The sequence below is a fragment of the Vicugna pacos genome, chromosome 11 (genome assembly GCF_048564905.1).
Source record: "Vicugna pacos chromosome 11, VicPac4, whole genome shotgun sequence".
Classification (NCBI taxonomy): domain Eukaryota; kingdom Metazoa; phylum Chordata; class Mammalia; order Artiodactyla; family Camelidae; genus Vicugna; species Vicugna pacos.
In genome coordinates, this window is record NC_132997.1 from 4,507,909 (window position 1) to 4,520,509 (window position 12,601).

The following is a 12,601-nucleotide window of genomic DNA, read 5'->3' on the forward strand; positions in this document are numbered from 1 at the left end:
ATCTGTTCTTAAAATCACATTCTAGTATTTGTTTTTTGTTTGTTGGTTTGTTTCTTTGTTTAAAATTTTAAACGTGGCAACTGGGAAACTTTCTTTACATGGCTCTCATTTCATTTCTGTTGGGCAGCCTGTCCTGGGACAGTCTCATCCCTTTGCTTATAGATGAGATGCTGAACCCCGAGAGGCAAAACGAGGCGCTGGTTTAGCTGCTGCTGGATCCGCTGTCACCTGCCTCCCAGGCCCAGCACCTTTTCAGCTCAGGCAGTCTCTTCCTGCCCGACAGCCACCATGCCATGTTAGGACATCAGAAACACCGCCAGGGACTTCTGAATGAACTCCTTATGCAGGGAAAGGCGTATCACGGTGTTTGGGACAGAGCAGGGAAATGTTCATTCTCAGTTTGTCCCTGTGATTAAGTCAAAGGCCCCACTTTGCCTCGGAAGTACAGACGAGCTCTTCTGGGCTGCCTTCCCCCCCACCTTCTGCTCTGTTTCCCTGTGTATCTATCGTGCTGTCCCTCGGGCAGAAGAGGGTGAGATGCCTTTGCCGAGACGTGGTCCCCCTTTTCTGGGGTGAGTGAGGGAAGCTGTGTCCCCCTAGCCTACGGCCTCTGTCCTTGAGTCTGGAGAGGGCTCATGGTGGTCCCACAGGTGACGGTCAGAGGACCTGGCATGTGCTACCAGGCCCGCTTTGGAGGAGGTGCTCTGTGATTCTTGAACTTACGTAAGATCAGATCCTACTTTCTGGTTGTTGGTAAGTTGGAGGAGAAGATGCTAGAGAATTGATAAATAGAATGTCTAGACCAGCCCTGTGAGTGAAAAGCACGCGGGACCCGAGTCCCACCTGCGAGAGCCCACCTAGCAATCTCTGGATGAATATTCTGTTCCTCCCCGGACATACCTCTATGGCTTAAGGAAGAGGAGAGGCATGTCGTGGCCATGATCTGTACTTGTCCTCACAGGGCCCTGTGATCTACATGCCCGCAATCCCCATCTACTTCTTGGAGATGAGCTGACATGTTTAGGAGCCTGGGCACTGCTGAGGGCATAGCTGCCAGCACCGTGCTACACAGAGTCTGGCTCCGTTCACCTCATCTGTCAACTCCTGCTGAGGCCCCAGACATTAGTCAAGGTAGGTTCATCAGCGAAACCTAAGCAGGGACCTTCTTCTCCCCCTGGACAGACTGGTGAGTGAGAAGTGGAAGCCTGGAGCCCTGCCCCAGACCCCACGCCAGTGCCACTTCTTTTGTCATAGGAGGCACTGGTGACATTTTTGCTCAACAAATGCTTGTCTCTGAGTCTGCAGACCCACCAGAAAATGCCAGCTTGTTTTTGCCTTTTGAAGTCTGCCCTTGGGACTTAGCGTAGTAGCCGGATGTGTACTTAGCCCACAGTGGTTCAGCGCATTAAACTTCCCTCCTTGTGGGTCTGTCTGTTCTGGTACCATAAGGGCTCAGCCAGCATCTGAACGTCAGTGAGATAACGCGGCCAGTGAGCTAGGGTCAAGCATATTCTCCTCCAGTCACTTCTACTCCATTGTTGCTTTTACTATTCCACAGTCATTAATTTTTTAAACAATGCTTTGGTGCAGGAGCAGAGCCTCATTCTCTCCTGCTACTCTTGGTGGAAGTGAGTAAATCTGTCCAGACTGAAATGCGACCAAAATTTGTAGCTCAAAAGCTGCCTCGACGCTTGTAGGTGGAATTTTGGTTAGGGGCGCTGAACACGTTGTGGTCCCCTGGCAGCGCCGCTCCCCTCAGGCCCCTGCTTTCCCTGGAGCAGGAGGTGAGGGTGGGTCTCACCATCCCCACGTCCCTGACCTCACACACTCACGTAAATTCTTGTACATGCAGTCAAAATCATTTTTGTTCTTGTGTGTTTCTAATTTTCTCTTGTTCCTCTTTTCTTTTTTCTTTATTCCTTTTTCACTTGTACTGCCCAGTGAACATGTTGTTGCTTCTGAAAATGTGGGCTGTGCACACCCTGCATTGGAAATAGCCAGATTGCCCTCCGTGCGTCTCCATCGCTTTAAAAAGCAACAACTTAACAGCTGTTTTGATCCATCTATTATCTTAGTCATTTTTTAATTTTCTAATTTTTTGGAATATTTGCTTTGTTAGCTCATCACCCACTGGTGTTTGATACCTGTTGAAATCCTTGCTTTTGAGGAACATGTTTGGTCGTCCTTTTATTTGGTGACAAATGCGCTCTTATTAAATTTGTTTGATTGTTTTGTAGAAGTAAGATGCGATTTGATTTAGGCGGCTGCTGAGGCATTCTTTTCATGGAGTATTTAAACTTGTAAGGTTTAATTCTGCAGCATTTTGCTCGATTCCTGCTTTTACACAAACGTGCTCGGCACGCGGTTCCTGGCTGTCACTGTGTGACGTGCGTGACGGCGCTTCCTGGCCGGCGGTCACTGGAGAGGAAGTGGCCGCCACGGAGGTGACAGCTGCAGGGGCCGCTGTTGGAGGAAGTGGTCACAGTTTGGTTCTTTAATTTTTTTTTTTTTACATTCAACTTCCCCGTGCCATTTACATTACTTTGCCTTCATAAAGGGGCAGAATTGGGTCTAAAATCCATGCCACTATTTTGTTCCCTTTACGAGGCTGGTTTTTCTGAGTATCAGGACAACATGGCCTTCTCCTAAGTAGCTGGCTCACCTGGATCTGTTGGACACAGGGACTGCTAAAAGGGCCGTAGCTTCCTCTCTGCTCCAGCCAGTGGGCATTCAGAGCTGGGTCTGTGGTTTGCCTCAGCAGCCGTGCAGACCTCCCTGCCTCGGCCTTTACTTTTAACCCATGTTGGCAGTAAAGAGCTGAATCCGTTTCTGTTGCAGCTGACGTCCACCACTGACGGCCGTGTCGTTAGTTTGTGTTAGTCAGTCTCCAACACCCCAGACAACCGTGAAAGAAGATGATTTGGCAGACCTAGGACCTTGGATTCTCACCCCTACCCTGGTTCATCTCACCTGGCGGAATTGTTTGGTCACCACCATCATGCTGAACATGAGGCCTTGTTTCTCCTTTCATGCTCTGGTCCAAATGTGGACACTTCATTTTTCACTGAATTTGTCTCGCTTGAGACAGGCCAGAATATCTGAATGAGTCCATCACATTCTGGGTGGGGAACAGAACAGAAGTAAGTGTCACAAGTAGATGGAGTCTAGGCTGTCCGGGTTGGCAAATGCAGGCTGGGATCTGTGATGGCCGGGCTGTAACTTGGACACAGGCCTTTCCCGTGGTCCCTGAGAGCCCATGAGTTGAAGTGATAACAGCCTTGCATGGGTTCCCTCATCCTCATCTGCTCATTGGCAAGTGTGTCTGCTAATTAGGAGCTCCCCCAGACCTTGGGCCCTTCAAAGCTCAGACCACGGGAGAACCTTGAGTCCCTCCTCCTGGGACTCCTGTGTGAGAATCCAGTGCCTTCTGAGGTGAACAGCGGCAGGAGATGCCTCCCCCTCCAGGGAGCACCCTATGGAGGACTGTTAGTGCACCATGCTGTGAGTTTGTGTGTTTCCGGCCATGGTCCCTGCAGAACTACACTTGAGATGGGCTTATTGACGGACTGATTCCAGGGCAGGGCTGGGGGGGACGGAACAGTGGAAATTGAATGTGACCTCAGACACCTCGGTGGGTGCTGGGGCTGTTACTAAAATGGGGAGTCTGGGAGATACCTGCCAGGAATGGAATTCCAGAGTAAATGGTGGACATGAGGCATTTTTAAGATGCCATTTGTCATCCAAGTTAGGACTTCAAAGAGGCACTCGGGTCGATGAGCCTGGGGCTCAGGTGAAGGAGCCGTACTAGAGATACATTCTTAGCTGCTGTTCACAGCCTTGCATGTGAATTAGATCATCTCGAGGGCTGCAGACTGAGGCTGAGGTGGGGTAGGACTGTGTCTGGATTGGAGGAAAGCCCAGACCATGCAGCTTTGGTGTGTCAGTCAGTGGCGTTTGCCATTGTCAAAGCAATGCCAGTTATCCTTAAGGGGCCGGGGGCTGGGCAGGACCAGCCAGGAAGAAATCTGAAGGGAGGGTCATGGCCAAGTGTGCGTCTTGGGAAGGTGCAGAGTCTGCAGGGTCCGGGAGGATAGACTCCTCAGAAGCTAGAGTTGGAGTGAGGAGTGGGGAGAAGTTTGTCACAATCACCTGTGAGGGAGGGAGGGAGGCCTTGGGAGCCCCACCATACCGGACTCGTTTTCCCATGAACAGAAGGCAGTTAGACAGAGGATCTGAGGTGAGAAGGGATGGGCACTGGGAGGGGAGCCAACCTGGAGAATGGTGCTTGGAAAGTTCTGGAATAGTCTCCCTGAAAAATAGAGTTAAAAATACCCAGACTCTTAAGAACATTGTTAGTGACTTGGGAGGAGGCAGTTGTTTTTCTGGCCTCCTAAGGGTAAGGCATGTATCCAGGGATACACAGAAGATACGGGTAGTCTGTTTCAGGGGCTTGATCATTACCGGGGGAACAGTGCAAGTTTAAAGGGGGAGAAGGGCAGCGGAGGGAAACTAGCCAGGCCCCGTGTCACGTACCAGTCGGCCGCCCTACTTGCGTGTTGCATTCACATCCATGCCTCCCAGGTGGGCGGTGGCAGCCCCCTTTTGCGGTTTGGGAAGCCTTCTCAGAGGGGTTAAGGAATTGGTCCATTTAGCGGCTAGTAAATGCTGTAGCAGGATTCAAGCAGGGCCTTGTCAGACTTCAAGGGCATGTTCTCTCTACTGTTTCCAGTACTTCCCTGTTATACCTGGAATGGTGAAGTGGGTCAGTTTTGGAGCCTTTCAGGAAAAGTATGATTTAAGCGCCTCTGGACCGTTTTACAAAGCTCAGCGTTGTTTGATGGTTCTGAAGCACGCAGTGATTTTCGCCCCACAGAGGTAACGTCTAACTCCTTTGTCGATGTCGTGGTTGCAAATGATGTACAGGTTCAAAACCACACTTCGCAGCTTCTGAAGGGAAACTCTCCAATTCTCCCTTGATCCGCTTTCTTCCACGGGATGTAACTGTGCTGCAGCATAGGCCTGAGCTTTCCGTATGGAGTGAGGGTTTAATATCCGATGTTAGCATAAAACGGTCAGATGAAGAAAATCGACGTTGACAATTTATTTTTGGGTTTCATTAGTCAAGATATACTATCAGTTAATGGCCCATATTACAAATGAAATTGAGTACAGGACATTGCATTTCTTCCTTTCTATTTAGAGTTCTCTTACAGAATAATGTTGCCTGCTTTGGAACATCAGCTGCACCACTCACGGCACCTATCAGTGTGTTGGTGTGATTGCACTTACAGAGTGAATGTAATCTGGGCTTCCTCAGCCCCGAACACTTCAGTGCAGAATCACGGGCTGTAGCCATCTGTTAGTCACGCAAATACTTCTAAAATTATATGATGCTAGAAAAGGAAGAAGAGAGAGAGAGAGATTGCCTTTATCAAATTTCCTTTCAGTTCTAACTGCAAACTGTTGTTGAGCAGCTCTGGTTTCCTTTGGATATGAATATATACATTTCTTTGCATGTAACCTGGGTTTTGGACTAGAACACCAAGTTTTTGCTGTCCCCAAGCCACAAAAATAGTAGCCAAATTGGACCCGTGTGAAATAGTTTATAGTTTTTTCTGAGAATGTATCCTTGAATTTGGGACTTGGGCTGTGATTTTTGCGTTTTGCTTCCCCCACCCGTCTTGTAATCTCTCACTCCTTCCCACGTGGCCCCCAAGGGTTCGTGGACTCAAAGGAGTGGGCAAACACCCAGTTGGTCACCATGTACTGCTGCTATAGATAGAGGCCAGACAAGACCTAAAGGACATTATCAGAGAGGACTTCCTGGAAGAAATGGGCTCTACATTCAGTTGTGAGGACAGAGTAAGAGTCAGCCAGGAGAAGGAGTCAAGAATGTGGCTCAGGTCGCAGGTGCAGCCCGGGTAGAGGCCTGGAGGCTTTTGGCGTGGGGACCTGGGGAGAGTGCCCTGTGCGGTCCAGGGTGGAGGGAGCCCCTGCTGGGGAGGACACTGGAGAGAGTCCGTGGTGTAGGGCTTTGGAAGAAGTTGAGTTTTACTAGAACTGACACAGTAGGCAGTGAAGGGTGTCAACAGCAAGTGACCCTAAGGAAAGGTACTTCTGGTTTTGCTTCAGATATACTACAGACAAAAGGGTCGGGATGGGCAAGAGCAGGTATGTCAGTCCCTTTGAGACCCAACCCGTCATTCATTTATTCATAACACGTGCACTTCAGTGAGTCTAGGGGAGACAGAGTGTAGCCACATTAGTAAGCAAAATGTATTTGCTTCTTGAGAACTTAGCATTGTCAGAAGTTGACTTAGCCTAGAATGTTTTAGGAAGAGAGGAACAAATTGTGGAGGTTGGAGGGAGGGAAGGCTTCCTTGGGAAACAGTCAAAATGAGCCTGGAGGCAAGTGGGAAGTAGGAGCAGGTCTGGGGGCTCCTGAGGTCACTGGGGACCTATGTCCTGAGATGAGACTGGGCGAGCAGGGCCTGGGGTGGGGCTAGAACTCTACCAGGGAGCCTCTGAAGTGTTTGAAGTGGGATTGATGTAATCAAATTTGTGCTTTGGGAAGGCTGTCATGGCTCTGTGTATCTGTGTGTAGCGGGGAAGAGGGGGAGGGTGCCACCAACTGGGGGATCATTAGAAGACCATTCACAGGCTGGGATATGGGCATCGGGGCTACTTCGGGACGGCAGGGGCAGTGTGGATGCCGGCTTTCCTTATGTGGGGCTTGTTACCGGGGCTGCCCTAGAGGCACCTTGTGGCTGGAAGGAAACGGATGGAGGCCGCCAGGTGGACATTCCTCTTCTCTCCTTCCATGCCTAGTGTGATGATCTTAGCTCAGCCAACATTTGGAACAAAAGAGCTAATCTCCCGGGTTGCCCAGGCCTTTGTTGAGCTCCTTCGAGTGAGATCTGGTAGGATTTAGGTTTGTGTTCATATCTGGATGTTCACTTAGCTAGAAACGTCCTGTCATTTTGATTTCCATAGGGGTTTTTATTCCTGATAAAGACTGCTTTCTTGGTGAGAGGAAAATTAATACAGCTGTTGTCTTTTTCAAAAAACATCATATATTTTAAGAACTTTAATATTCAAAAGAATAGGAATATAAAAATATTTAAGGAAGACTTTGGTGTGGTTTCTTTGCTTTCTGAGCTAATGTGGAGTTAGAGCCATTGCATTACTTAATAGCACATCCTTGCCAGTATTTAAAGAGCTGTTAGTGAGCGCCCCAGGCCCCACCTCTCAGAATCGTTAAAGTTTGCTCTGAAATAGTGAGGTCATAAAGGTCTTGTTTTCAGAAATCAAAAGGTTTTAAAATACGCACCATAGCTCCATTTATAAAATAATAATAAGTTCAAAATTAAGAAAGTGGAGGATAATTGATTTTTTTTAAAGCCTAAACATAAACTTTCTTGTGCTAATGTTGCAACTGGAAATTTTGAAAAGAAAAATCCTACTGCAATATCATCTACGTGGTATATATATATCAGTTTCACGCTTGAAAAGTAACTGCGCAGTGGTTTTCAAAGTCAGGAGCATTCCAGCTGAAATACTGGCAGTGGTGGCTGCTGGTTTTCAATGGAAGAGCCTAAATTTGCCTTCTTAGCTTTTTTTTTTTTTTTGTACTGAGAAGGTTGAGTAGTGCTTTGCCAGCATGATTTTCGGGCAATTTGAGGTCAGATGTCGTGTACCAGCAGTGAGATATTTCCATGCATTTTATTTTCTGGACATCACCAGGGCACATGTGGGGTTTGTGCCTGCAGGCTGGAATGCTGTAGGACTCCCTGATCCATCACCGTTATGTCCTGGTGCTGCTCCAGTCAGTGAATGATTTTCTGTGACTTGGAGGTAATGTGGTCTGATGGAGATGATCAGATGTGCAGTTAAAGTGCTATTAATTGAAATAAGAGTAACCTAGACACATTGCTCTAACAATACAGGATGAGGGAGGAGGATTGGCTGAGCTGCTTGCAGTGGGGTGTCTTCTCAGGTGACTCCCTCACCGTGATTCCTGCCAATATCCGCCCCAGCCCTGCACGGTAGTCCTGCCGAAGCAAGCAAGCACTTTGCTCAGAAACGCACTGAATTTCCTTGTGCCTCTGTTTGTTGGCTTTTTTTTTGAAAGCACATTTTGCCCTTTGCTTAAATGCCATCCATGCTAGTCACCTCTTACACTCATTTTTCTGGACCTCGTCCATAAATAGCTGCTGAATGGATGAACAGAATGTAGTATCTCCATGTAGTGGAACATTATTCACACTTAAGAGTGAGTAAAAAAGAAAAAAAAAGAGGAGAATGAAAAAGCCACCTGTTTTGGGAATTCCACCCTGACTCTTCAACCCACACTTTTCCGTTTGAAACCCAATCACTTATGCTCCACTCTACTCTTTTTGATAGTACTTACCACCTTCTAATAATCTTTAACGTTTCCAAAAAAAAAAAAAGAAAGAGATGCTGATACCACTTCAAAATATACAAGCCTTGATAACAGCTTGTTATTTGAAAGGAAGCAGACACAAACGGTCACAAATTGTTGATTTCAGTGATCTGAAATGCCCAGAATAGGCACATGCAGAGGCAGAGAGCAGGTGATGGTTGGAAGGGGCTGAGTGGAGGGGGATTAGGGAGTGAATGCTAGTGATAGGGGGATTCTTTTGGGCTGATGAAGTGTTCTGGAAATAGAAGTTGATGAGGGCTGCACAACCGTGATTGTGCAGAAGACTGCTGAGCGCTGTGTCTGGGAGTGCCTGTCGTTGGGGCATCTTTATTTTGTTCTCATTCTGCAATGTGAAGTGCCATCTTCTGCTGTGGTCATTCTACTCCTGTGAGTGGTGAGGGTCAGAGACTTTGTAGAGTTCTGTTCCTTTTCTCCCTCTGGCTGAGTGTAGGCAAAAAAATTTAAGCCTGAGAAGTGCTCCATCTGCAGAAATGTCTTTCAGTTTTGCCTGGTGTAAAAATCTTGAGAGCTTTTAACCGTTGAGGCTAGTCTGTGGGGGTAAATAGCCCATGAAGCCTGGGTGAGCCCGGGAAGAGCCGGGCTTCCCTCCCAGACACGGGTGGGGATTTCACCCCCTTTCAGGCAGTGAAGGGCCCAGACCCGTGAGCAGAGTTGACAATCGTGAATATTTACGTGTATCCGCTGCTTCATCTTGGATATTAATTTCAAGCTGAGTCAGTTTGTGGCGGCAGCCTCATCCTACATCAGGAATTTATAGTATCTGCTCTTTGAGGTGAAGACCTGACAGACTTGATTATTTAACAGTCTGCCTTGAATTGATATCTCAGATTCCTTTGTGAAAAGCAAAACAGCAGAAATACAGACGTCCTTTAATGCCAATGTGGCCTGGAACAGGTTTAGTCTCTGTGCCTCAGTGGCCTTATCTGTGGGTAGGGAAGATGATAACAGTGCTTCCCTCAGAGGAGCTGGTGAGGGGAGAGTGAGAAGCACAAATGGAGGACTTACACGAGATGCTCATAAATGACCGAATTTAGTGCTCTCCGCCTGGTGAGGCCTGAGGGGCAGAGATGTCAGAGCAGAGCAGTCCTAGCCGGAGCTCGATACGTGATGGTAGCTGTTATGATCAGTATCACCACTGTGGTTTATCAGGTAGTTTTAAGACTTGGTAATATGATTTCATGAATAATGTTAAAAGACTAGACATCTCAGATCCAGTTTACATAGTCCTCAAGATTTCTTCTGAGAATTGGATGGTTTCTTCCCCATCTTAAATCTGAGATGAGTCTCTAAAAAATTCCCTATTCCTCCATCTTTTTGCTTTAATTCTCTATTTCTTACAAAACAAAGTTTTTAGATGGAGTTACTGGGGACTGAACTGAGGGCCTCATGCATGCTAAGAACATACTCTCCCAAATGAGGTATAATCTCTTCCCTGATTTTTTTTAAAATTTACATCTTAGTTTTCAGAGGTTAGAGGCCTCTAATTCTTTTTCTGGAGACTTGTCCATGAACCTGTAAATCTACAATTAATGGACAAAATTTGGTTTATTAAAAAAAAATCTATAGAATATTCTGCAATCCATCCAAAAGGAAATTCTCATGGACTTAGAATGTTTCTCCTTTAAGGTGATATCTCCTGTTTGGTCGAGCTTAATTTATTAACTGCCATCCTCCTCATCATCATGACCAAACTCGCTGTGAGTGGACGCCTAACTGAGGCTAAAATGCTTTGCTCATATTTTACTTCATAGCAGGTGTTTGATTGTAGGTATCAGTGTCTCCTTTTTTGTAGCTGAGGGATTGAGAGATGGGTCAGCTTGCCCCAAATCACACGCAGCTGGCGGTGGCTAGCTCGATGCTGGAATCCAGGCTGCACAGGATGAATTCTCAATTGCTCCTCTAATCAGCCTCCCGTTGAGTGTTTTCCCGAACTCCTGTGAGTCCATAAATGACCGATTTTAGCTATCTCAGCCTGATGAGGTCTTCAAAGGAGAGACACCAGTGAGAATGTGAGGCAGAGTGACATAAATTAAAATTGTACATTTTCACAAATGTTTTATTCTCAGGTAATGACTTTAAAGGTAATATTTTTTTAATTTAGTGCTTTGTGAGAACTAAAAACAAAACATTTAAAATAACTATTGTGCAAGAGAGAAGTGGTCTTTGAAAGTCCAACTGTTGCTAATGATGTTACTTGTTTTTTCTAGTGGTGTTTATTTACTGAAAAATTTCCAAACACTGAATTTGTTTTATGTAGTCTTAGTATGAAAGAAAACTTTGTCAGTGAGTATTGTAAGTAAAATCCTTACTCTTTTCTTTCCTGATGATGAATATCTTAGTTGTTTACCTGGCTTAAGTATATTTCATCATTTGTGAAATTTGAGTAATATGGTTTACCTTGTCTGACTGTGAGAGCTGGACGCCTTGTATACAAAGCACCGTATAGGTGCTTAATAAAAATGTGCTGTCACAGTGACTGATAGTTTAGAAGTATCAACTCTGAATACTAAAAAGTGTAGCTTATTTCTGATGCATATTCAATATGTATATATATGATATACATTAATATGGCTTAAAGAAACTAGGATTCAGTTTTTTTATAAGTGCAGTATGAAGCTTTATTGAAATCTGTGTCATTCTAGTGAGACAGGGACTACTTAAATTGCCTTAAGCAGACGACCTTGAAGATTATTTACACAGAATGTGTATTGTTACAGCTCAGAATTCATGTTGCCGTGTAACCATCCATCAGACATTTAATTTCTCGGGATTCTGACCAGAACCATTAAGTTTAGAAAAATCCACATTGATTATTTTCAGGGAATAAGCTTCTCTCTTTTGTGATTAAAGAATATTTTGATTTTTTTCTGCACTCTTTTCAGGTTTTAAAATTTCAAAATTTTGATTTGACATGTCACTTTTTTAATAGAGAGAATAAAGCTCATGCTGTTTTAATATGTAAATAAATGTTTTTGTATTTCAACAAACTTGTATCATTTTCTGGCTCTTTGAGAACTATTTTGCAAGATACTTAGATTACCTACTGTTGGAGAAATACAGACGTGACTTCTATGAATATAGGCGTAGTACAGTTCTGTTGGTTTTTACTACAGTGCAAGACATGAGACCTAGGAGAGCTTTGCTGCTGATTGCCAGGAGGACAGATCTCAGGTCTCAGTCTCCCCTCATGTAAAATGAAGTGGCTGGACTGGAATCTTTCCACTTCTAAGATGAATTTCCATGAGCCTATGTATTTTGTTTATATTTAGGAGTATTAGCAATATCAGATTAAATACTGAATACCCGTCCATTCCCCCGAAGCAAAGTGCAGTATATGCTACATAAGCTTCTAGTTACCTGATTCTCGTTTCTCATCCTACAGTCAATTTTTGTGTTGCATGTTTCCCGGCAACCTGGAAGGTCTTTTTAGCCATAGGTGGCGCTGTTGCAACTTTTTACAGTCTTAATTTTTCTGTTTGTAAAATAAGGCTTAAACAATGTGATTTTATTTTGATTTCTTTGCTTAATGCTTCAGAATAGCACAATGTCCATTATGTCTTTCTACCTGGAAAAATTTTTCTGCTTATATCATAGTTTTATTCTGTTATCTCGCTGTGAACATTTCAGACTTGCTGTGCAAACAATGGCAAAATCGGCCTTTTCTTCTAGTGTTAGAAACCAGTGAGCCGGGATTTTATAAAACAGCTAGAAGCTGCCTCTGGAGCACCATAAAGCTGAAAAGTGTGTTGAGTTCCCTGAGTATTGACCCCGCCGCTGTGTGTTAATTGGTGGCAGTTGATTTGGTACATATATGAAGGGGTGTAGTTTCTTGACTTGGGTTTGCCTGCACGTGCTGCCACTGAACCACGTGATCCTGAGTCAGCTCGTTCTGAGTTTTCCCCTTGTCTGTGAGAAGGGGACGCTCATATCTGCTTTGTAGAATTGTGAGAATTAGTAATTATGTAACGTGTTTAACACAGTGGGTACGTCAAGAGAGCTCATAAACTTTAGCTGCTGTTTTGTGTGAAGCCATCATTTTATAGTCTTTGGTAATTACAAAGAAACAAGAAAATAAGAAAAGCTGATTTTATGATGAAAGATATTTGAGGAGGTTCCATAATTCCTACACCCATAATT

General features: G+C 45.1%; 1 long non-coding RNA gene across 1 annotated transcript in view; it reads left to right on the forward strand.

The window, feature by feature from the left end:
- Positions 1-12,601, forward strand: part of LOC140699581 (uncharacterized) — a 31,055-nt gene that overhangs the window by 613 nt on the left and 17,841 nt on the right. The window contains exon 2 of the long non-coding RNA XR_012077784.1: positions 962-1,131. This is a non-coding gene — a long non-coding RNA (uncharacterized lncRNA). The remainder of the gene's footprint in view (positions 1-961; positions 1,132-12,601) is intronic.